The following is a 26916-nucleotide window of genomic DNA, read 5'->3' as shown; positions in this document are numbered from 1 at the left end:
TCAAGCAAGGGAATAGTTTCTTACCTGTAACTCCATTTCTCCAGCATTGGTATCTTTCATGGATTCACATGCTTAGAATATTCCCCGTCGTCAGGCTAGGAATCCTCGGTAAATTATATAGACATTTTCCATAGGAAAAATTCCGACACTTTTGTGTCCTATCTACATCATTTTGGGCCGCTGCACGCCGGCGCCACTAGGACGTAGGGGTATATATAGCTCTGCCCCCGTGGCTCCCTCAGATTTCAGCCCCCAAAGTAGTATGGGGGGGATCTCTGGTTTGCATGCTCAGGGGAGGCCGGCGGGTGCATGTAATCCATGAAAGATACCAATGCTGGAGAAATGGAGTTACAGGTAAGAAACTATTCCCTTCTCCAGCATTGGATCTTTCATGGATTCACATGCTTAGAATCGATTGTATAGCAGTATCCCCCAACATTGGAGGCGTGTATGCAAACCAACATCACAACAAGCACAGTGCCCACTTACTATTGCAACACATTACAGCATGTTAACTGTAAAAGACACGACACTTTGAAGCATAGTTGCCGAAGGATGCAACCCCACTTGGGGCTTACCTTATTGGAACAGCTGACGTAGTACTGCCCGCCCCATCTTTGTATCTTCAGCATGTTTCTGTGCGAGACAGTAATGTCGGGTAAACGTATGTGGTACCGACCAGGAAGCCGCCTGGCAGATATCCCCCAGCGGAATTCCGGACCACAAAGCCGTCAACGACGATGTAGATCTCGTCGAATGGGCCCTTGGACGCTTGTCTAGCGGCTTTCCGGCCTTGGAATGACGATAAGAAATGGCCGAAGACACCCCTCTGGATAGTCCTTGTTTTGAAATCGCTTTACCCCTAGCCGCAGGACCATAAACTACGAAGAGTTGTCTCGTGTCTCTGAAGCTTTGAGTGCGATGGAGATAAATTTCAAAGCTCTTTTCACGTCCAAAGTATGGAGAGTCTTCTCTGCCACTGAAGACGGTGTTGGAAAGAATGTAGGCAACACTATAGCCGCGTGTTTATGGAACATGGAAGGTACTTTAGGTATGAAATGCGGCTTAGTGGCCAGCACGACTTTATTACTGAAAAACCTCAAATACGGAGGGTCGATCACTAGAGCTTGTATTTCCGACAGGCGACTAGCAGAAGTAATGGCCACCAGGAAAGCCAATTTCCAAGACAAACATTTTAATGATGTCGATGACATTGGTTTAAAAGGGGGTTTCATCAGGGCTGCCAGGACCAGGTTCAGACTCCAATTCGGAGGAAACTTCTTCTTGGGAGGAAAGGTTCGAAACAATCCTTTAAGGAAGTGTTTAACTAGGCGGTCACTGAACAGTGGAGTGGAATGTCTCTTCCGAGTAAATCTCGAGATGGCAGCTAGATGCACCTTTATAGATGAAACAGATAACCCGTTATTTGCCAGGAGCAACAAGTATGGTAGGAGTTGTTCCGGTGTGATCGCCCGCGGGACCAGACCTGGTGGACCTGCGCACCATATGCAGAACCTTTTCCATTTGTATGTGTATGAAGTGTTCGTGGAAGGTGCCCTTGCGGTTTGTAAAATACGACGGCAATCTGCTGGAATCGCTAACGCGCCAAACTCGGTGAAATCAGGAGCCAGGCCGTCAGACTGAGGTTGTCGGGTTGTGATGCCAAACGGTCCCTTTCTCCTGAGACAGAAGGTTGGGGATCTTCTGGAACCTCATTGGTTCTGCCGCTGAGAAGTGAAGTAGATCGGAGAACCACACTTGTCTGGCCCAATACGGGGCCACCAGGATCACCCGACAAGGATATCTGTGGATCCATTGCAGAGTCCGACGGATGAGAGGGAAAGGGGGGGAAAGCATACAGAAACTTGCCCGTCCACGGGAAGGAGAACGCGTCCTCTAGCAAGTCTTGTTGTGGCCACCTGCTCGCGTCTTGGGAGCATTTCTTGTTGTCTCTCGTCGCAGAGATTGAGGGCCGGATGACCCCATTCCGCGAAGACACGGTGCAGTTGCTGATCATTCAGTTCCCATTCGTGTAGACAATTCATCTCTCTGCTGAGAGCGTCTGCTTGCACATTTTTTACTCCCGGTACGTGGAACGCCAACAGATGTATGTCGTGTTGTAGGGCCCAATGCCAGATCTCCTGGGCTTCCGTCGACAGGCTCCTGGAGCGAGTTCCTCCCTGCTTCCGTAGATAAAACATGGTTGTTGTGGTGTCTGTCATGATTCTAACCACTGAGCCCTTTATCTGCGGCAGAAAGGATTTTAGGGCCCAACGCACCGCCCTCAACTCCAGCAGGTTGATGTGGAGGGAGGACTCTTCCGATGACCAACGACCCTGAACCTGTAAGGAGTCCAGATGAGCTCCCCACCCAGTTAGAGAAGCATCCGTAACCACTGTCTTCTGGAACGCAGGCTCCAGTAAGGGCATTCCCTTTGTTAGATGTATGGAGATTCTCCACCATTGAAGCGCCTGCACAAGCTGGCCGTTGATGGTCAACTTGTCCGACCAGTGTCCTCGACTCTGTGCCCATCGATCCGCCAAGAATTCCTGAAGAGGCCTCATGAAGAGGCGACAGTTGTCTATCAAGGGTATGCAGGACGACATGGTCCCCAGCAGGGACATGTACCTTCGTACTGACACTCTGGTGTCGACCTCCCATTCCGATGCCTTTGGTTGCAGTCTGTGAATCCTTTCGAGGGATGGCTTCACCAGTCCCGACTCTGTGTGGAACTCTGCCCCCAAAAAGACCCAGGTCCTTGAAGGCTTTAACGAGGACTTGTCGAAGTTCACTGCGAAGCCCAAACGTTGCAGGAGGGCCAGGGTGGCATCCAGGCTCTCTTGTGCCCTTTCTGGAGACAGTCCCCTCACTAGCCAATCGTCCAAATAAGGGTACACATGGTGACCTTCCTTTCTTAACCAGGATGCTATTGGAGCCAGACATTTGGTGAACGTCCTGGGGGACGATTTTATATCGAACGGGAGGACCTTGAACTGATAGTGGGATCGTCCGACGACGAACCGCAGAAATCTTTTGTGCCGTCGACGCATCGGGATATGGAAGTATGCGTCTTGAAGGTCTAGCGACGACAAATAATCTCCGGGTTGCATCGATCGGATCACCTCGAAGCGTCAGCATTTTGATTCTTGAGCATTTTGTTGAGCGCTCGTAGATCCAGAATGGGACGCCATTTTCCATTTGGTTTCTTGACGACAAAGTACCGTGAGTACACTCCCTGTCCTTTTTCTGCCACCAGGACCAGTTCTATAGCCCCTTTCTGCAGCATAAGCGCCACCTCCTGCAGTAGTATTTGAAGGTGGGGCTGGGCCGAGAACACCGGTGGAATGTGTGGTGGCTTGCCCTTGAACTGTAGAGAGTGGCGCAGATGAATCGTGTCCAAAACCCATCGGTCTGTTATGCGCTCCCACTCGTCGATGCGAGGAGACACTCGACTCCCCAGGACTCCCTGAAGCATGTCATTGTTGGTTCTTGGTTTGTTTATCTTTCGTCGACGAAGGGTAGGCACCCCGCCGTCTGGAGGTTTGGTAATATCTGCCTCTAAGAGAAGATTGGGCCGCACGCCTGTAGCCTTGGGACGAGTAGGAGGGTCTGCTGAAACCTCGGTCTCTAGATGACCCAAACCGGGAGTTACCAGAGGCCCCTCTGAAAGGACGAAAGGAACAAAAATTCCTACCACTCTGGAGGGCTCTGAGTGACCGTGCCGTGTCGGTATCCTCTTTCACGCCCTTCAAGGCCTCATCAACTTTTTCACCAAACAGTTGCTCCCCTTCACACGGCATATCCAAGACTTTATATTGCACCTCCGGTCTGAACGTAGTGCACTTGAGCCAGGCTTGTCTACGTAGAACTACGCCATTATTGATTTGCTTAAAACCGGACTCGGCTATGTCGACGGCAATGTTTATAGCATGGTTGGAGGCCTCCTCTCCTTCCCGCACTAGCAACATTGCAGACTTTCTATGTTCCTCGGGCAAATGCTCCAAGATAGGAGCCAGTCGGTGCCACATTTCCCTGTCATACCTAGACATAATCCCCAAGGAGTTGGCTGCTTTAACTGTAGTCACGCTGACGGACAGCACCTTCTTGCCGAAAGAGTCCTGTCTCCTGGCCTCGTTGTCTGGAGGAGTCGTGCATTTATGTTGAGACCTGGCCTTTCTCGCCGCCGCCGCCGACTCCGGCGAAGGTTGAGACGTCAGGCACTTGGGAGTCGATTCCGGAGCCTTGAACTTCTTCTCCAAACAACCTTTCACTGCCGGTTCAGAGAACGGGTGCCGCATGGTCTTCAGGCCCTCTTGCCAGACATGATCCAAAATCGGGATGGCGAATATGGATTTCCTTCTCTTGCCCATATGATCAAAAAGAAAACAATCCTTTTTCTCCTCTTCAGGGACTAGGCCAAACTCCAAACACGCCTTACCCATCATGGAATGGAATGCACCCACGTCGTCAGGTGGCGATGGCTGTGCCGGGCTTCTCGGAGCTTCCATCTCCGCTTCAGAGTCCCAAGTTGGGTCCCTTGAGGGGGATAGTGAGATGTCTGAACCTGATCCCTCACGGTCAGAGTCCTGGAGTTCTCCTTCTTGCAGGGTAGGGCAATCTTCCCGCGCGTGGGAAGCGGCCGTAATCCTGGTCGCCGAGCGAGGAGCCGGGCCTGGCTTGTCGACGAATGGCATAGACTGTATCCGTGTCGGGGCCCCAGGCTGGGGCATTTGTGTGTCCAAACGCTGTAATAGTTTCTGTAGCGTATTTAGCACCTCCAAGGACAGAACCTCCTGGGAGTTCAGTACTGACGAGGTAGTAGGGATGGAACCCACACCCAAGAGCGACATCGCGCTAGTCGGCTGCAGACCCAGATCGGTTGGGCACGCGACCGCGTCGCGTTCCTCGTCAGCTGACGAGATGGAGAAAGTCGCCTCTGTTTGAAGCAGGGCCTCCGGCGGGACGGGATCGAAAACCTCCGGTTGCCATCCCATCGACGGGACCACCGTCGACGATATGTTTCCTACCGCAGTCTGACATGTGGGAGGAGACGCCGATGACGCAGGCGTCGACGAGCGGGTCGGCGGCGAAGCCAGTGGCGCCGGGCCTTGATGTGTTCCCGCCGCTTTTGGGGCCGACTTGCTGGCCGCGGCCTCTCGACTCAAGGTAGACTTATGACGGTCTCCTGAGGAGGATTTAGATGGTTCTTTTCTCTCCTTTTTAGATGAGTAGGAAGAAGACGGCGCCTTGTGTGAAGAGGAGGAGGCCTTCAAATGTTTCTCCGATTGTTTCTCGAGGGTCGTTTTTCGGCACGTGCCTTCGGGGGTTCCGACTTACTTTTTGAGGCCGTGGAGCCCAACTATATACCCCACTCCAGTCTTGTCAGTGCCCTCTTGACAGATGCAGTGATAGCAAAGTATCTGGTAGCACAGGGGCTCAATTTAAGATATGCACTACTGTTTCAAAAGCTGCATAACAGAGGATCCTGTCCCAGAGGCACGGTAAACTGTAAATGTAAGCCATAAATAAGTTAGGATATGGAGGCCAGCATCTCTCAGCTATCCCAGTCACATTAAATTGATATCACATGTGTCAGCCCTGTTGGTCCATTTCAGCTGTGGAAGGGTCATGTGCATTTGTTCCAGACAAGGCTCCCCCTTCACCACTGCCAGGTCTTTAGCCTTGGGGGATTGTCGCTCTGTTCCATTTTAAGGGCAGGTAACACCATTTCCTCAGGGATAGCCACTCCAATAGAAGCTGGTCTGGGAACAGGAAACAAAGGGCGCACCCATTCACAAAGGGCTAGCCCTCCCACCTGGGAGCTGCATTTCTAAAGGACTATGATTCTATAGGGGAGAAGGGCGTGGTAGGGCAACATCTGTACAGTCTGGGGAAGATTCTGCCATCTTGTTTTCTCTCTGCCTCTCTCTTTCCTGTCCCCTCCATTTCCTGTAGCACAAAGCACTTTGAGTGTGATGTCAGAAGGGTAAAGTCCAATCAATTTAAGAGTAGCAAATGTACCACTAAAGAAGGCTAGATTTAGTCCAATCCTCTTTGGAAACCAACCCTGGAAGATGATTTTGCTGGACCCTGCTGAGAAAGTGCAGTCCTTCCTAAAGTCCGCCAGTGGTGAGGTGAAGGCAGGTGTTCCAAGGCAACTACCCTCCACCACTCCAAGGATTAGGGGTAAACTCTGCTGCTGGACTAAGACTGCATCTCCTCCAGCAACTCTGTTGCCTGGGACCTCAATGTGATGCATGTCCCCTCAAGGTGTGTGCCAGACTCCATGTCCCCAGAGAAAAGGGCTAACCTTGTCCCTTTAGACCGTGGAGAAAGGCATACAGCTCCCAAAAAGTCGAGATCCCTGTGCTTTCAATGCCGGTTTGCGCATGTTCGATGTCGAGGGAACTTCCAAGACCCTTTGAAGCTGCCTTTGGTGTTCATCACTCTCCGATCAGACATTTGCTGTTAAACTCCGGTCACCACCACACCGCGCCAGCCAAAGCACATAGTTGCCTCGGCTATAACAAACAAAGTCCTGCTGCCTTGCATTGCTTGAGTCACGGTTAGAAGCACCAGCTCCTTCATCACCACTCCTGTGGGTCGATCGACCCGAACCTGGTGTCCCGAGAACATCCCGAGACCTGGTGTCCCGTCTCTGCATCAAATAGGCCCACCTGTACATCATGGTACTCGCTCAACTGCCGTCAAACCTTAGTTAAGATGGATTTCTAGAATCTGGCCAGATTTTAGTGGTCCACCCTATTTATGATGACCAGGGTTCTCTGAAAGGCTAGCCAAAAAATCAAGGTACATGGATGAGCCGTCAAGGCTTTGTCTCAGGAGAGTGAGTGGGGTCAGGGGCCCTCTGTGTCAAACTAGCATGGCACACAATAACTCAATGTAGGCAGTCAGTTATCAAAAATGAAGTTAGTTATTTTAGGCCTTATGAACACACTGCAAAACGATTCTAGCAGGTAGTATCATCACACAACACTATCATACAAAGAAAATCACCACAGGTTCACTAAAATAACATCTTATGACAGATGCAGTATATGATGGGAACCAATCACAAGAACAATATCCGAACTTGAGAAGTTCAAACCCTAAGAAGAATGGGGCCTTGCACCCAACAAGTCACAGATCCAAACACCATGTTTCTGACCACTAAGTTTTATTTTAAACAATTTTTATTGGTTTTTACAACATTAAAAAAAAAAATCTAAAACACACCCGACAGTGTCAGTTACAAGATTTTCAGCATACATTTATGTGTCTTTACTACTGCCATCTAACCACCCCCCCTTAACTCGAGCCTACTCCACTATCACTCCAATTGTCATTCCTCCGGGGGCACTTCCCCTTCAGTGCTCCCGGAGGTATCGTGTTTCTTCGGCTGACTTGGGTGGACCCCGACAGTGTAGCTACAAGTTGTCTCCATGCTATCAATGATCCCACTTCGTCTTCCTCCCCCCTATTGGCCGCCTCATACCATACTACTGTTTCCGCTCCAGCCCATTTTAAGAGATCCTGCCAGCACACCTCTATCCTAGGTCTATGGCATGTTTTCCAACCCATAGCTACTCTGCGTTTGGCTGGAATGTAAGCCAAATCCTTGCACAAGTATTTCAGTTTACGTGGTCTGGTGAATCCTCCTACCATGCATGCCCACACGGATTCCACCTCTAGCATGGGGTCGGGTTATCCATAGCCCAGCATGCCTTGCGCCATTTCTTCCAACCCAGTTCCAGCAGCCTCGATCGTCCTTTCTGACCACTAAGAGTTCTCTTTAAAAATGATGCAATGGGTTTGTGATTAGTTTCAAACTAAATGTTTTTCAATAATTTACCAAAGGAAAGGAGAAACTACTTACTGGTAATGTTCTATCTATGGATTCTTCACCTTCAGATTCCTCATCAGATAAATATTCATTCCAGCATTAGCTGCTCGGAAAACTTTGACAGAGTGCAAAGCGCGCCTAGACGTGGCAGTTGATTCCCTCATGACTCGACGTGTAGCTCGTTGACTCCGGAAGCAACGTCAGTCGCCGTAAATATACTATGTCACTAAGCCCCTATACTTCAGTCCTGCATCCCCCCGATTCTGCCGCAGCGCAGGAAGAATCCAAAGATTCGGCTGAAAACAGCCACAACTCTGTACTAAATAAATCGTTTTTTGTGTGGTTGATAATCACCCAAAGAGCTAAACATCCACCTCATCTTGGTAGAAGAAGCTAGTCGCAGCAACTGTAGGGCACTTTCATATGTGCAAGAAGAATCAATAGAAAGAACATTACCAGTCATTTTTCCTTCAATGTACTGCTTTCTCCCACAGATTCCTCATCGGATATATTACCATAGCTGTATAGTAGACTGAAATAGGATAGAAGCCCTTAGATCAGGAAGTTCTGTACAACTGCCTGCCAAACCGGGCATCGGCACCCCGTGCCACATCAAGGCAGTAGTGCCTAGTGAACATGTGCAACTACGACCATGTCGTTGCCCAGACGTCGCCCCCGACCAGATTCCCCTTTGCAAGGCAGAAGATGCTGCCATGCCTCTGGTGGAATGTGCTCTTATTCCTGGTGGCAGATATTTTCATACCGGCTGATAACACTCTGCAATACAGAGAACTATCAATCTTGAAATTGTCTGTTTGGAAACTAGCAATCCCTTCCTAGAAAGACAATAGGCCACATAGTTGGTCCAATCTCCTGATCTCAGTGGTCCTCGCCAGGTAAAAACACTTGGTCCTTTTTGGTTCCAGCATACGCAACCTCTTATACTTTAGGAGGCATGGGGAGTAGGGTAGAACACTGGCAAGACAATACTTTGTGACCCATGGAACTTCGAGACTACCTTATGCAGGAACCCGGGTCACACCTTCAGGGACAGCCTAAAGTTTAAGTACATGTCTGGCGGACGTGATCACCACCAGGAAAGCATTTTTTAGGGTAAGCAACCTAATAATGCTCTCTTTATGGCCTCCCACAGCCTTTATTGCACCAGACTCCAGGTGGGATTTACTTCGCTCCTACGAGGAGTCTGAATCGTGCCAGTGAGGGTGCTTTTTGTGGGACGAGGCTAACTTAACCCAAGGCTAACCCAGGGGCAGGATGCTCGACTCAGGGTTGCACAGCAATGCTCATTTACTCTGATTTTCACAGATGTCTTTGTGGACCGTCTGGAAGTCACTGGGTACTCAATCTTCCGCTGTTAATTCCCGCAAGAGTTGACCAGGAGATGCAGGTTTGAGGATTATGCTGTTCGGTTGGTAATGCAAGATGCAACCCCTGCCAGTGAAGGAAGAATGGGGTACATAGGAAACTATAGAGGTACGTTTAAAAAATAAAATATTTCCCAACGCGAGGCGTTGCTTCAAGACCGCTGCCACCTTCCGTTCGACCCAGACTCAATACCAGCTTGCCGCTGGACCATCGCGACTACCACATCCTCGAACTTAAGAAAACCTGAAATGTACGCAATTGGACTCCCAAGACATTTGCAAAGGTATTACTGACTGAAATCTTGCCTCCCTAGTCCATCTTTGGGCGAGACTGGCTAGTTCATTCTGATGCCTTTTTGCAATCTCAAGCCATATCCTTTTGAACATTGGCGTCTGTACTGCCTTTTCTCTCCCGTCTCATCACCCAGAGTGCTGGATCTATTCTATTTTTACATATTCTGTGTTCCTTCTACAGGGGTGGTGGTTTACAGTGTATTCTAGATGGGTATTATTGTGCATGTTATTTTTGCTTAAAGTAGAACAAATTACTTAACCTTTGGTAATCTTTCTGATAAGCCGTTCTGTGATGAATCCAATGGAGTCATCACGGATTCCCCAGAGGTGACCTCCTCCCAGGTGGCCAGGGGAAGGCAGCTGCTTCCTGATCCTGACCCTGGAGGCGGTTTTATGATCACATAGGAGGAGACAACTACGGCAGAGATGTCATGACTTCATTGGACGAGACGCAGTTTCTCACCCTTTCCCATGAGGGAGACCCCCTAATTCCCAAGACCTTTTTCCATGAGAAAGACCCTCGAATCCCCAAGACCCTAATGGCATATTATCAGATGCTTGTTCCCCCTTCATCATATTTCTCTGGTCAAACAACCACCTATGAAACAAACACACAAAGCTCCAATACAACACCTTTTTCTTCTGAATTATTTTTATGTAAAAATCACTGAGAATATCTATTCAAATACAATGTGTCCAATGACAACGACAGACTTCAACTCCCAGAATTGCCCAAAATACTGAGACAAGGAGGGGGAAGGAGTTTGAACAAGGTACCAAGAGCCTGAAACACAATATGAAGTCTAGTTGTTTTTCCAAAGCACCTGTGCGTAGGACATATAAACCTGGCCAGCACACTATTGAGAGAGGCAGTGCAGGAGAAGACAATCATCTGCCATGGAACACGTCTTTGGAAGGCCACAGCCGTGGCATTGGCTCTGATGGCATGAGCGTTCATGTTTGCTGGCAAAGACCTGTGCTGCCCTTCATAAGCCTCCTTGATAGCCGTCACCATCCACCTAGCTATTGAAGCCTTGCGGGCTTGACAGGCTAGTTTTGACCCACCAAAAGTGATTAACAAGGCATCCGATTTATGGAAGCTCTCTGTGTTGTCCAGGTAAAATCTTAAAGCACGTCTGACATCTAAAGATTGCAATACCTTCTGTGTGTGCCTCATCCTTTGGATCTGCAAAGAATGTCGGAAGGACTATCTCCTCATTCAGGTGAAAGGATAACACGACCTTAGGGAGAAATAAAGGCTGCATCCTAAGCACCACCTTTTACCGGTTAAATGTGGTACATGTTTCTGAAGCCACCAGAGCCTTTATCTCACTGATCCTGCACGCTGATGTAAGGCCAACCGGTAGAGCAGTCTTTATAGTAACTAGCCGGATAGCCGCCGAAGGCGTGGCTCTAAAAAGACTTGTGGGCCAGGGCGCCCAGCACCACGTTATCCCAGATCGGATGTGGACGCTTAACCGGGGATTACAATCTGGACAAGTGCTTTTGACCCCTGGATTGGAGGAGGAGAAGATGTCATCTCTGGAGTTTTTGCAGGCCACCATGGGCGCCAGATAAGTACGGCAGGTGTCTACCTGCACACCGGCATTAGCCAGATGCGCAGAGAAAGATAACACATCGTCCAATGAGCATGCCAGAGGGTCTATCTGGTCTGCCTTAGCCCAGTGACAGAACTTGGCCATTTGCTTCTGTACTGACTCCTTGTGAAGTTGCTTCATGCCCCTTGAATGATAGCCAAGTTGTCCTGTGACAGGTGTATGTTTCAGGGTGATCTGTTCAGGAACCACGCTGCCAGGGCTAACTTCTGCGGAGCGCGGTGAACCACTGTGCCTCCCCGCTGGGATAGTAGGGGGGCTGGATCCAACAGAAGGGGGAGTGGAGGCTGCTCAGACAGTTGGAGTTTTGAGAACCATGGTCTGGCTTGCCACCACAGCGCTATCAAGATGAGTCGAAGACTCTCCAACTCCTTTATCTTGCAGATGACCCTGTGAATCAATGGAGTGGGGGTGTGTGGGGGGGAGCGTATGCACACATGTCGTTCCACTGAATATGCAAGACATCCACCAGAGAGCCCCTGCCCTGCCCTATCCAGGACGCAAATTGGTGGCATCTACTGTTGCTCTTGGTGGCGAATAGGTCTACCTGAGGGTGGCCCCACATGATGAATATCTCTCTCAGGACATCCTTGTTCAACTGCCACTCATAGTTGTCGACATCCAGCCTGCTGTGTCGGTCTGCCTCCAAGTTGGATTCCCCCGGGAGGTGGACTGCTGAGAAGTAAATGTTCTCCAGTGCCCACTCATATGCTGATCGACAGTCTACAGAGCTGGGAGACCTGGTACCTCCCTTCTTGTTGATGTAATACATGCATGTGGAGCTGTCTGAATGCAAACCGACTTGTTTCTGACAATGGGGACGTACGCTATGAGAGCATGCCAGATGGCCATCATCTTGAGGCACTTGATGTGTTACAGTTGTTCCCGCCGTGACCAGACTCCATGGATGCTGTGGTTGTCCAGGGTAGCCCCCCCCCCATTCCTCTAGGGAGTCGTCTGTGGTAATGGTGGTCTCCGGGGATGGCTGCATGAACGTTCTGCCCACTAACAGGTTGGTGTCTGCCTTCCACCACGAAAGTTCATGGTGAAGGTGTTGTGGTATGCTGAATGGAGCCGCTTGGGAGCCCGTCACCTGATTCCAAGAGGCTGGGAAATGTAGCAGTAGCCCCCTAATTTTTAGCCTTCTGTATGGCACTGCCAAGAGGCAAACCCCTATTATTCTGAGCAGGTGCTGGTACCACCCTACCGAGGTTACAGGTCTGCTGAGTAAATGTCCTGTGGCATTCTTGATTGCTGTGATCTTGTACTCCGAGGGGAAGATCCTCGCGACCCTCATATCCCAAATTAGCCCCAGGAATGTTAAGGACTGCGTGGGAAATGGCTGCGACTTCTTGAGGTTGATGGAGAACCCCAGATCGTATAGCATGTGCAGCTGTGTGCTGGACTTCCTTCGGTGACTCCGCTCAAACAAGCCAGTTGTCGAGGTATAGATAAATGTGGTGACCCTCTGCCCTGAGCAGGGCTGCTACAACATTCATTAACCTTGTAAAGATCCTCAGAGCCAAACTGAGGCCAAAAGGGAGGACCTTAATTGGAAATGAAAGCCCATGATCCTCAACCAGAGGAAGGAACGATGGGGCTACCAAATTGGGACATGCAGGAACACATCTTTCCGATAGAAGGAGCACATCCAGTCTCGTCCCCACAGTGAGTGCTCGAGTAACCATCTTAAACCTTTGAAGGGGTAGGGAAATGTACAAGTATGAAAGGTCTAGTACAACTCTCAGTCTAGCCTGGCTCTTTTTCTGTATGGCGAAGATATGGGAATAGAAGCACATGCCTCGATGTGAGGCTGAAACCTCCTCCAGTGCATGACTCGCCATGAGCTAGTGGATCTCCACCAGAAGAGTTACCTTCCCAATCTGGGATGAGGAAAGAGGAAATGGAGGTATCGGCAGGCGGAAGCCGGAGGAAACCAGAGAATCCATGGGTCTGCAAACCTTGCTCACCAGGAATTAATGTGAAGGGCAAGCCTGCCCCCCACCGGACTGGAAGAACCCCTTGTTCAATGATTTGTGCTGCTTGAGCCGGTGCTGGCTGGGTGAACTGTCCGGCTGCCTGGAGCAGCTCTCCTGAAAGCCCCTGAAGCTATGACCTCTGCCAGCGCATGGGTGACTTTGGCTATAGGTCTTGGTGGCAGACTTAGTTAGGTTTGACAGGGACTTATGCTTTTGGAAACTGATTTTCTTTTTATCATGCTCCTCATCCGTTGTGAAATGAAACAAGCCCCCCACACCCCTGTAGAGCAGGTCGAGGACGCACTCCTGCACGTCAGGGCTAAACTTAGTGGCTTTAAACCAAGCTGTCCATCTGTCAGTGGCCACACAAATAGCCCTGTCTGCGGTGTCGATGTGTGCCACTGTCAAATCCAAGATATCCGGGGCCACTATCTACGCCTCTGCCAGAACCGCCTTGAATCTTGCCTGACTGTATGCTGGAAGCTCAGGAAGGAAGTCTGCTATTTACCCCCCAAAGTATTTGATTAACCACGGCAAGCATGGCGTCCGCATTGGCCTGTTGCAGATGGAGCATAGCATTGGAATAGATGATTTTCCCATAGTCCTCCAGGAGATTTTGTCCTTTCCTAGGAAGGCTGATGAAGGGGCAGATGTGGAGGTTTGAGGCTTCGAATACATAGAAGCTGCTGCTATAACTGAGGAATGTGGCTGCACCAACAGAACAGGAGCACCCCTTTCCAACTGCCTATACTTGGCATCTAGGTGCTTAGTGATAGGTTGAGTGGAATGTGGCTTCCCCCAGCCTTTCTTGGCTTAAGCTTCGACATCCTTCTGCAAAGGGATGCCGGTTCATGTGGTTGTGCGGATGGTCAGAGCCTCTCCCAATACCCCTGCCTCCTGTTGTTCAACCTGCAGTTGTGGGATCCCCAGATACACAGCGACGCCCGCCAGCCTCTCATGGAAGGACCTAGCTGAGGAGGAAGTGTCCTGGTCTTCATCGTCATCCGTGTACCCCGCTGTGTCCTGAAGCCCAGGGACTGCTGGTGGTGTGTTGGGCTGTGGTGCAAGCATCTGTGGGGTGCTGGCAGGTAGTCCTGATGGCAGTGGAGGGGGTTGTGCCGGGGGAAGAGCCGATGTGACGATATGCACCTGAGGTGGTGAAGGAACCCAGGCTCGCACAGGTACAGGAGTCTGGACCATGACACGTGGTTGAGGCGGAACAGGAGGAAGCAGGTCTTGAATGAACCCCACCCCCCAGGGTAAGGTGCCCATTTGAGGCAATCTCATGAGGGTGAGGAACTTCTTGAAGAACCTCTCCTCGCATACTGGGGAGGAGTCTACTGGCCTGCGAGCGGGTCCTTGGGCCTGCACCCGTTTGTGCTCTCGCCGCCCCTTGCCTGGCGTAGCTAGGGTCTGTGAATAGCCCATGTGCGGATGCCGTTAGGTATGAGGTGGACCAGATAACTGGTGTTGACCAATCCCACCTTGACGTGCGTTCCAATGCTTGCGCGTTGGAATGGGAAGGCCCTGGAAGCGTTGCTATTTGGTCTGGCTGGGTGGCCATTTTATCCTGTACTGAGCCACGTGCCTGCAGTGTGCCGACTGTTACTGGTACCAGTCTCTGCCGGCACGCTTGATTGCGAAGGCTCAGACCTTCCCTGCACCTCAGGTAGAAGCCTGGGAGTGCCCTCTGCCATGTCAGTAGTGCGGGTAATGCGTGTAGGTGCCCCCTCGGTATCTAGCCCGGTATCAGAGCCGAGCCCTCAAGATGATCCCTGGTATAAGTGCCTTGCAGCCTTCAGCGGTGGGACCAGTAGGGTCAGTGGATGCCTCAATGGGTTGGCCGGTGGCTCTTCGAGCCTCGGCCCCCTCGCTGGTCTTAGGGCCTGGAAGGCCCATCTTGCTTGGACGCTTCCTAGGGAAGGAGTCAACCCTTGCGGGGTGCACAGGTGAACAGGGAACCTACCTTTGGCCTGGTCTTCCACCGAATGTACTCCCTGAGGTTCTCTGGTGGTGATCTGGAGAGCAGCTCCATCCACCTGGCCAAGCGGTTCGTCAACGAACGCGGGGTGAGCGAGTCATAAGCTGAGCAGTCATCCCAGCCGTGGTCTGGGCCAAAGCACTTGAATAGCGCATGTGGATCCGAAGTGTGGAAGGATTCCTTGCAGGCTGGACAGCTGCTGAATCCAACTGCTGTCGACATGCGCCAGTGAGGAGCATGGCACCAGAGGACAGAGTACCTTGAACTCTGAAGAATTGCCTATGGAACAAAAAAGGGAAAATATATCCTGGGGAAGTGTGCGTGGCATTGCAAGGCCTGAGGCCTAACCTAGGAGCGCTGGTGAAATCGGTTTGCTGCCGTTGACGCAGAAAAGAGGACTGGGGAGTGGCGCCAGCACGCGGAGTCAGGATAGCACATGCTCCCAGGGCTGTGCCCCCACGTGGATCTAAATTTAAAGGGGAAGAAAATAATATTACAATAACTATTGCCGCCGCATTTAAGGGTTGCCAAATCTTGAGTTGGGCGGTGTAAGTTTTACCTCCAGATTTTTGCTGGAGGTAAAAATTGGCACTTACCGGCTGCTTTTGGCACCATTACCACCGGTGCAATTACTGCCAGTGGTAATAGCACTCCCAACCGCATTGGGTCCTATGGATGTGCTCCAGGTACTCAGATGGGGATCAGAGTCTGCTCACTGAAGGTCTTGGAGTTGAGCGCTCCAGTCCTTCAGGCACGCATCTGTGACTAGAGCCACTTATGTCCACGGTTGTCGAAAATGTGATCCTTCAGCAAGTTCTCCTCCATGGATCATCATTGTAGTCCTCATGACACTTTCTCTGACCAGTAAAAGGTCTAGCGTTCATCCTTAAAACTGTCACCACTGTTCGATCAGGAGCCACTGTAACGACTGCATGCACAGGCGGGCCTCTGGCATTACTAAGATGCATGATGCCATAAGACCCAGCAAGCACAGAAAAGCATAGGATAGAACTGTGGTCTGGTGTTGGAAAACTTGCACAATCCACTGGCGGGAAACTCCGACCCAAGCGAGTGTCCAAGACTGCACTGATAAAAACAGAGGGGCTGGGATGGCGAAACCCGAGACTTCTTTAAGTTTAGGGAAAGCCCAAGCTGTGCAATAGATGGCATGTCCAGTAGAGGTGTGTATACGCAAAATCTGGTGAGTGAGCTTGGGCGAGCCAGTCGTCCAGGTAAGGAAAGGCGTGAATGCCTTCCCTCCTGAGGTGAGGTGCTACTACTGCCAGTGAAAACCCTGGGTGCAGAAGAAAGGCCAAAAGGGAGGACTTTGAACTGGAAATGACAGTTTCCCACTTTGAATTTCAGGTATGTCCTGTGTTTCTTGTGGATAGCCGCATTGAAGTAGGCATCCTGGAAAACCAGGGAGACTAGGCAGTCATTCACATCCAGGGTCTGTAGGGCCTGGAGGATCTGGGCCAGAGTGACCATCTTGAACTTGGCCTTGCACAAACACATGTTCAGAAGCCGCAGAACCAGGATGGGTCTCAGACCTCAGTCTTTCTTCAGCACAATAAAGTGTGTTGAGTACCAACACCTGCCTCTCTCTGAGCAGGGTACCATCTCTTTTGCCCTTTTTTTCCAGAAGCTGACAGATCATCTCCAGAAGGATAGGTTCCGGAGGCAATGGGATGCCACAAGGGGGTGGCCTGGACGCAGAAAGACAATAACCCTTTTGGATGACATGTAAAGCCCAGGTGTCTGAGCTGGCATTTCTTCATTTCTCACCAAACAGAGCTATTCTGCTTCCCAAAGGGGAGAACTGGTGGAAGTTCACCTTAGAGAGGCATCGAAAAGGGGGCTACGTGGAGGAATCTGCAGGAGAATGCAATCCATTGAAAGGCACTATTGAGAACACTATTGACATTATTAATACATAGGTCAAAAATGTTTATACTTCTTTTTGGACCTGTGCATTAGGAATGTCAATAGTGTTCTACAATGTATTTATTTGTATTCTAGTTCAAAAATGTTACTTCTCACACATTACAAAAACAAATGCATTCATCAATTAGCATCATGGTTACATCCCTAAACTAATACAATTAAACATTCTCTATAAAAAATAAACCGAGTCTAACAACCTTTAACAATAAGGAAATTTCATTTGCATTTAAAATCCTGTACCAGAGCTCACCTTCACAACCTGGCTCAGTCATTGTTTTATCAATTCAGCAATTGAGCAAGGGCTGGGCATAGTAAACACAGATGTTTACGTGATTTGTCCTCGTTTAGACAAACAGACGGGAGCCCATTGGGACATTCCGCCTCTTGGCCAAAACCTCGAGCCCTGGTTCTCTCGAAGCTGGACTACTGTAACAGCCTCTATCTTAATCTGCCTGCCTCCACTCTCCGCCCTCTGCAACTCATCCAGAACAGAACTGCGAGACTTGTCCTTGGCCTCAAGCCCAGGGACCGTATCTCTCCAGGACTGAAATCTCTACACTGGCTCCCAGTGGCTGCGAGGATTAAGTTCAAAACCCTCTGCATTGTCCACAAGGCCTTCTGGGGCCTGGGGCCTAAATACCTTCAACTCTCTCTTCCTAAATATCTTCCTTCCCGAGCCCTACGCTCATCCGTCTCCAACTCCCTCAGGGTCAGCCGCTTCTCGAAGCAACGAGCTGGGGGTAGATCTCTCTCCGCGGCAGGGGCCTCCCTCTGGAACAGCCTTCCTGCCTCCCTGAAACTTGAGGAGAACCATCTCCGGTTCCGGAAGCACCTCAAAACCTTCCTCTTCACTTCTGCTTTCTCTCTCCCTCTCCCCTGCTAAATTCTTCACCAACACTGCACTGATTCTGCAACTGGGCCACTCTCACCGACCTCGGTCCTGGGCCCAGTCATTCTTCACTTGCACTGCCTCCCTGGAAACCCCTGAACTGCGGGACTGTCTCTGTATCACTACAGCCCACCCCCCTCAGCACTTGTCTGCACTTACATTGCACTTGCCACCAGCTGGCCCTATTTATTTAATATTTTATTTCTATTCAACTTATTTGTACTGCACTCCCCCCCCCTCCCACTTCCCCTTGCACTTTTTCCCTTCCCCCTACCCCTGCACTTGTGCGGTCTGAATGACACCTGGCCTAGTAGGATCGTTGTCTGTCTTCCCCTTTTTCCCCCCTCCCTGCCTCGTCGCGCCTTGAAACACTTGTGTATAGGCACGTTACAAATGCCATATCATATCATTACAAATGCCATATCAAATGCCATATCACATCATTGTTAGGAGGAAATTTAATTTTAATCTCAGGATTTTCCCCCTAAACTCCCTAGATAGATGCATCTTTAAAAAAGGACATTAAAATATTTAATTGACCACGTAAAGTGGTCGTCAAAACAGTGGTATGCCACAACACCAGACCTTTGTTCGATCCATGCATGCCTCGACAACTTCATTTTTAATTTTTGCTCTGTCCGGATTGCCCATCATCTCTTCTGATGAAGAATCCATTTTTTTTAAATAACATTTCGGTACACATGCTTCCACAATGATCTAAAACTCTGCAAGAGCCATTAGACCACATTCCATTAAGGTATACAAAAAAAAGGATGCTACATGAGGCACCAACATTCTTACAAAATTGTAACCTCCCCCACACAAAAGTCTGGATTGTGAGTTGTCTCAATTCATGCAGTACTCCAACCGGAGTCACGGAATTAGGGTGACCAAAAACTTTCCTCCACAATAGGGCCTCCAGTTTAGCCCAATGAATTACATTTTCCTGTACTTCGGCACCAAAAATCAATCGAGGTATGATTTTTGCCCATAGAGTTTCATCAAAGTGAGAGCAGACAACCTCCCAAACTTGTAATCAAACTGCCTCAGCTGTGCCGCTGCTGCCACACATTTTGATTTCATGTCATTACAGGGACCCAGCTTCCCTTTGGAGGCATAAATCATGGAGCCCAGGTACTTTAGGTGATTTGCCACTTCAACATTCTACCCGTTCAGGGAGCATCTTAAACCTTTCCATTTAGAATGGCCTGCATTAAATACCAAAATGTTATATTTGACTGCATTGATTGACAAGTCAAGGTTCCCCAGAAATGCCAGAATGTGATCTAGTGCCAGCTGGCGGCTAATCAGGGTTATATTCAAAATTACCATATCATCTGCATAATTTAGGTATTGCAATTTTACTCTGCTCAATATCGGCGGATTTGTCCTCATCTTTTCCCAGCATAACACCAGGTCTCTGATATAGTAATTAAAAAGGAAAGGAGCAATTTGGATCCATCCAGACCAAGGATGACCCATAAGAGTTTAATCACATTTTTATTTTAGACCACAGATATATAGATTCCAGCATATTAATAAGTGGCCGAGGGCACCCATCCTTAAGCTTTTGCCACAGAACTGCCTTATTAACATAGTCAAAGGCCTTAGAAATATCCAAGAAGGGCACAAACAGGCCTTCTGGACTTGTTTGCCTGCTTCGCCAGTAGAGCTAGCACTAAACTGTTCAAAGACGCCCGACACCTTTCTTAAAACCTGACTGACAACAGTCAATAGCGTCAGACCCATCGGCCCATGTCTGGGGTTCTTCAGTGCAGCCTTGCCAAAAATCTTATTAGACACATCCAACAGGGAAATTGGGCGGTACTGAAATGGTGACATACAATCTCCACCTTTAAAAATTAAAACAATCATTGTTTCCCACTACACTAGGATATTTCAGAACAACTTTGACAGAATAGCTGCCCAGAGCAAAGGATTATATTTTAAAGTCAAATCCGACAGCCCGTCCGGGCCTGGTGCACATTTCTTACTGGACTTTAACAAGTAAATATCCTCCTCCTCACAGTTTAAAGCTCCTACCCAGTTCATACAAATATGCAGCTGCTGGCTCGCTGCTGGCCCAACAGACCGTCCTGAAAGTATAAATCTTTAAAATGCTGAACCCATACATTCCCCGAGATTTCTTGTAGCCGATTAAAATGCTCAAAACCTCCATGTTTGATAATTTTCCAAAAGGCACTAGCGGAGTTCCCCCTTATACCGGCCAGCATTTTCTCAGTATCCTTAATACCCATCAGAAACCCATGCCCCTTCAACCAGTTTTGGTAATCTTTTTCACAATGGAAATAGACTTGTTCTCGTTCTGTCCTATAATGCATTCTGTACTGAAAGCCTAGAGAGAGAAATACTCTGCTACATTACAACAGCTCCCATCCATTAAGCCTAAAATAGAACCTTCCCTTTGGCCAATATCTCAGAATGTGCCGAAACTGCACAGAACTGACAGACTTTCCGAAATGCAGACATCCTCAATGAAAGGCTAAAGACCACAGTGTATCCACACACTCCTGATTAAATCTAAAGAGAGCTAGGTTTACACAGAGGAACACTGCCTGAAACACGAGAGAAACATGAAAAAAAGAACAGAGGATATTTGTCATAACACATTGTCCAGACAACCTAGGCCTCAAAATACTCAAACAAATATTGGTCAATAGTAAAATGGAGTCTTCCCAATGAAGACGTCTCTATGTGTGTGCTCAAACGCGTCAAAAATCTCAAAGACAAATTAGTTAACTCCAAATTCCTAAAGAAACCAAAAATAAAAATAGAAAAAAGCACCCTATGGTACATACACCCTCCTAAAGCCGTTTTCCATGCACTCAGTTTGCAGGTCCACTGAAAAAAACGACATTATTGGAGAGAATCTGGGGCACTTGAGAGATGAGAAATTGCAAAACTCAAAAGGTGGTCTACTGTATAGAGCGCCACTGTCACAAGATACATTAGCCAAACCAGTTGAGCGGCACACACCCGAATTCAGGAGCACAGATCACATATCGGATAAAAGAATGCAAATTCCTCCATGGTCCAACATTTCCTGACATACAAACACTCCCCTGATATTAATTGGTGGTTGTGGGTACCTTAAAAGAAAGCAATAACAGAACACCTATTGCTAATAAAGGAATCTCAATGGATCTATTTGATTATCACCCACATACAAGGACTGAATGAGCAATTATTGATTTGAGATCACCTGGGTTGTGTCTGTATTTTCCCAGAACTGGTCAATAGGATACCTTCTACATGAGTACCTATTCGGTCCATTTGATGACATTGTTCAGCTCTCTCATTTATACGTATTATGCCTATAAAACTGGTCAATAAATGTGCCACTAGAACACACTAAACAACATGTATTGCATACGTTGAAACGTGTGACTGTTTTTAGATTGTATATGATCTTTTGACTCTAGACAGTACCATCACTCTTGGAAGCTAACCATACCAAGTAAGTATAGCCCTTGCAAGTCTGTAGAATACTTTGCTTGGAGCGATACGTCAAACACGACGACATCACACTGCAGGGTTGTATCCGTAATGACCTCATAGCGTCTGCCTACACATCCACAGAGTTCTAGTTCTCGGTTCAATAAAGCTTCATGGCGGGGACCTTAATGCACAATGTATTCCATTCCAAAACCATGGAAACATCCCGATACGGGAAAAAAGTAAAAGATTGGGGCAGAATGGGTAAATTATTTAAACTCATGGGGCCTCAGTATGTTGAATGGTGCAGTGCCTGGGGATACCCCTCCGTGTCCAACTTGGTCACGTGGAAACTCCTTCTCTATTTTGGACTACATCTTTGTCTCTGAAGACATCCTGACAAAAAATATACAATTGGAAACCATCTTGGGAGAATGGAGCGACCACGCCCACCTAAAATTAGTTATCTCAGACTTCAATGTCACACAAGCGGACAAGTATGGCCATGAATTAGATCTGAGAAAGCGTAAAGCATCACTGGTGAAATATAATAGAGAGGGGAAGAGACTTAACGATAACCTCGCAGCCATTTCCCTGAGAGAACAAAAGGAAAATTGCCACCCTGAAAATTTTAAAAAATATATTTGGTCTGTACATCCTCCATGCTCAAGTGGTTCAAGGAAAATTATTCAGCACCAGCATTCATTTGATGAAGAAAAATTTCAGTAAGGAAAGTAGATGGCTGAAAAATCTTATCTCTGACCAAACGACACTGCGAGGAGAGCTTAAAAGACTTGGAAGGGATTACAAGCACTGGTCCCTCTCAAGAAGAATCATTCGTCACCAGCAGGATAATGAACACATGCTCGTGGCTCTGTGTAAAGAAAACTCTCGCAACTTCTGGACTATCATTAACAATGTGGAGAAAATAAACAAACAGCAACATACAATGCAATTTGGTCACAGAAATAAGTTGGATAGACCATCTTACTAAAAACTAGAAGCCCAGGTCAGCAAGATAAGCGCCATAAAGTGGGAACTCACTTTCGATATCCAACTGATAGAGGATTTAATAATACAAGCTTCACTCTCAAAAGCGGCTGGCCCAAATGGTTTAACCTACCAGCTTTTAAAACACAACACCAATACCTGGGCGAACCTACATTGCCATCTATTCAATGAAATTCTACAAACCCATACATTTCCGTCCTCATGGAAACAAGCCACCATAATTCCATTCTACAAGGGGGGGTGATCGGTCACAACTTGAAAATTATATACCAATCGCCGTCCTTGATAATGAAAGCAAGATATTCATGAAGATTTTGTTGCTGGAGGACTGGGCCAAAAAGTCAAAAATAGTATCCAAATTTCAAACAGGCTTTAGAAGAGTGATGTCCACAGTGATAAACTGTCATGATCTCTGCTTCCAAAAGGTCAGGGTTTTCCCAACTCCCTTGGAAGCAGATCCATAACCCAGATTCCGAGGGCCAACCAGTCCCAATTGGGATCTTTTGGACCCAGTCCTGGCGCCAGTGGCACCAGGCTCATAAATATGCCCAGTCCCAGCGCTGGAAGCGCCGGGCTCATAATGCTTGGGTGGACTTACCTGCAGCAGACCATGCTGCTTACTTGCCTGCCAGCTGAGCCTCTGATCCTCTTCTGTTTGGAACTACTTTTCCTGTTGGGTGGGGCAGGAGCCACTCCCTAGATTCAGAACACTGGAACTCTTCTGGAAAGCAGGAACTCTTTTCTTACCAAGGCGTGGCTGTGGAAGGAGACACCTAAGCACTACAGGAGGCTATTTAAACCACACCCGGTGGATGAATCTTGCTTTGCGTTATTCTGCATCCTCTGCAGCAGAACGCTCATCGTGTCTTCTGCATCGGATCCTGGGCCTAAGGAAAAAGGCTTACCATCCTGAATCCAGTCTTCAGCAACACCTATAAAGACAAGAAAGAACAGGTTAGCATTCCGGCATCTGAAAGACAAAGACTTACCTGCTCTTCGTGCGCTCCGGAGGTCTTCACACTGCATTCCGGCATCTGAAAGACAAAAGCTTACCAACTCTTCGCACGCTCCGGAGGCCTTCGGCGCTGCATCCTGCATCTGAAAGACAAAACAAGGTGCGTTTAAAGACATTGGGGAACTTTAATACTCACGTGCCATTACTCTAACCCAGTGGGTATTCCGGCACCCTGCAGCCGCTCCAAACTCGTACCTGCAAAATAAAAGACAGTTAGAGCGCATCGTGAAGCAGGCAACAAGCGCTTACTTACGTGCTTCCAGGCGCTTCTATTCATCACACGGGCTCCATCTTCAACTCACTTCAGCCCGTCATCCGCCATCGCCGGAACCTGCAAAACAAGAGACATCATTACTAAAGACTTTAAAGACAATAGAATTACTCAAAACTTACCGTTCGTGCAGTAAACGACCGACAGCAGCCCTCTGAAGTCAAGAGGCCTGCGCCACCGATCCAGTGAAGAAACTGGTTACAGCACCCTGCCCCGAGGCAGATGGAGAGCTCGGCATTCACTTACCTAAGGTGAGAGCGTTAACCTTTGGGGGTCTACAGGAGAGCAAAAAAGGAAAGAGATAGGGACACCCCAATAACCCCAGTTCATTAATCCCATATTTTCTATCTGCAGACATCTTACTCTTGAAGTCAGGCATACAGTGCACAGAGGTCCAGCTCAAAGAGCCAACCGGGTGCTACACATCACCTTCGAAGATACGGTAGTCGCCCAGTCAAGACCGGCGCCTCTGCGAGAATCAGGTGAGCGTTACATAAACAGACTGACACTGAATCTCCTGGCTGAACATACAAAAGAGGCGGGAGATGGACCTTTATTTGGAGCTTGGATAGATTTCTCTAGAGCGTTTGACTTGGTGATAAGGGAACGTCTTTGGGACAAAATGAGGGACTGCGGCGCACCGAGTGATCCGCTAGCCATATTAATGGAATTGTATAAAGATACCTCATTGATGGTCCGACTTGATGAGGCAGGCCACCTGACAGAATCAACAAAGGTTGAGAAAGGGGTGCGCCCTTTTTTTTCAATCTATATCTTGCAGACTTGGGACCCTTTTTGCAGTCCTGGATAATGGCGAGTCCAAAGCTAAATACAACCAAGGTCCATTGGGATGCTTACGCTGATGGCATTGTCTTGATTGACAAGACTCCCGTTGGGCTGCAATATCTGTTTAATGGTCTGGGCAAATATGCCAAAATAAATGGTCTTCTAATTAATCCTAAAAAATAAAAAATCTTGGGTGTTTAAGCGACCGAATAGGCATATTAATTTTGCAGGGTGGTTTTTGGAGGGAGAAGCCATCCCAAGAGTAGAGGAGACACTATACTTACATTATCTATGCCTCTCCAGTAACTGGTAAAATCGAACAGGAAATAAGGGTCAAAGTAGAGAAAGTAGTCCCACAGATGAAGATTCTGCAAGAACTTACATTTTCCATCATTCCACTCCTGGAGTTCTATGTTGCAAAAATAGTTCCAACAATTTTGTATGGTGTGGAGTCAAGACCAGCAAGCTGGGAACTGGATTGGCAAAAAGTGGAAGGACAGATCTCGAAAAAATCTTAAGGTTTGCCCCAGAGCCTCCCTATGTCAGCCCTCAGGTTTGAGTTGGGCCTAAAACCGCTGGCAGACTGGAGGCTTTTTTCACTTTACAGGCTGATAATCGAGTCACAAGACAATTCTTTGTATGAGGATATTAATCATTATCTACAAACTCAGAAATCGAAGATCCTAATACATTTGGAACAAAGTCTCAATGCTTTTGAGTGAAGCCGACTCATCTATCGAAATGTTGAAGACCAATCCCATGAAAGTAAAAAAAGATATCGAAACGTGGGACTGGATCAAAACTGGAGAGAAAATTAAACCCCAGAACTTCTTTTGAGTGGTGGATAAAAAATTAGGCCAAATGCCAAACTACCTAATGAAACATCCAAGTTGGGAATCCAGAGACACATTGCTAAGGGTCCGCTTGAATTTAATCCACACAGGAGAAATACTAGCATTCAGAGGTCAAAGCCAAAAGGCAATTAAATTATGTAATACCTGCGAAGACCCAGCTAAGCAAAATCTGAGCCATCTACTACGGTATTTTGGTGGCACATGGGATACAAGAGTGAACTACCTTTCCAAATTTGTAGACAAGGAGAACTAGCTGCTCTCAGAACATTTCTGGAACCTGTTGATCTCAGGACATAATACTGCCATAACAATAGCAGTTGGCCAGATTCTGCAAAGAGCTGGACTAATCTACAAGGCTGAACTACAGGGTGCCGGTGGTACATAAAAATTCATACAGTCATGTCAAAGAAGTGTCCAAGATTTTGTTGACCTTAGAATTCAGACACAAGGCTCCTTTTACTTGTTTTAATGTTTTTTTTTTATTTTTTATTTCTCCTCTCCATTTTTTCTATTTCTATGACTAATTATTCATAATCATCAGCTGTTTTATATGCCTTTACTCCACCTCATAAATTATGCTTTAAAACTAGTTACATTAACAATGTGTGTACAGGAAATGAAACTTTTTAATTGTATTTATTCTTTTTCAACTGTTGTCATTTTTGTAAAGTTCCATTTATGACCAAAACAAATAAAAATAAATAAAAATAAAAATAAAGCTTCATCCATTCACCTGCCTTGTTGCCGTCACAAAAATCCTGAATATAGGTAAGGCCCTGCCTAGGTTCCCGAGTAATGGCCACTTTGTTGTCTTGACATAGTGCAGATAAGTTTCGATTCTTAATTTTGACCCTAGATTCTTAATCAATGAAAATTCAAGAAATCATCCTCTAACACCAATTGAACTTAATCAGATATTTTGTTTTGGCATTATACATTTTGACTCGATCATGAAATGAGAAGTACGTTTAACTTTTCCCATACTCTATTAAGTAAAATAAGGCACCGTACATATGAAGGTCTTAAATTCTAAGACGTTTTCCTTACGTTCCATGTCACTACAGGTACACAGCACTGATGTGACCTGAATCTACATTAATAGAAGACTACTTGTTGATTGTATCAACATCATCTTTGTAGATCACACACACAGGTAGGACAACAAAGATTAATAAAAGCCATGGTGTTGTACGCTGAGGAAACCAAATTGGTCATCAACACTGATAAAACGGTCATACTAAGGCTTTGCTCTAACCCAAACAAGCCCATACAAATTCACGTGGACTGTTGACAGCCTAGTTGTAAAACCATCGCTTGAAGTTCAATATCTAGAGTTATTTTTCAGAGTGAAACCGAAGAAGTCTGATAATATTGAATACCTCAAAACAAAAGCCTGAATGGATGTCTCCCATTTAACATGGCTATATGCAAGGCATTGCAGATGTACCATCAAGTCCATTGTTGTTTATTATAGATTGTTGTGTTAGAGGTCAAGGGGTTAAAGGAGCAGAGTGTTACTCTTCTAACAAGAACGACATCTGGTTTCGTGATTGTGGTCTCAGCAAACGACCTACCTATTCCAGAGCTCACAA

The 26916-nt window shown here is 47.6% G+C and overlaps 1 protein-coding gene across 1 annotated transcript in view; it reads right to left on the bottom strand.

Moving 5' to 3' along the window:
• The window catches only part of IARS1 (isoleucyl-tRNA synthetase 1), a 2025584-nt gene that overhangs the window by 1007801 nt on the left and 990867 nt on the right, over positions 1-26916 (bottom strand). The window lies entirely within an intron of this gene.

The sequence above is a fragment of the Ambystoma mexicanum genome, chromosome 2p (genome assembly GCF_040938575.1).
Source record: "Ambystoma mexicanum isolate Mex_15411 chromosome 2p, UKY_AmexF1_1, whole genome shotgun sequence".
NCBI lineage: Eukaryota > Metazoa > Chordata > Amphibia > Caudata > Ambystomatidae > Ambystoma > Ambystoma mexicanum.
This window is presented reverse-complemented; position numbering and strand designations above follow the sequence as displayed.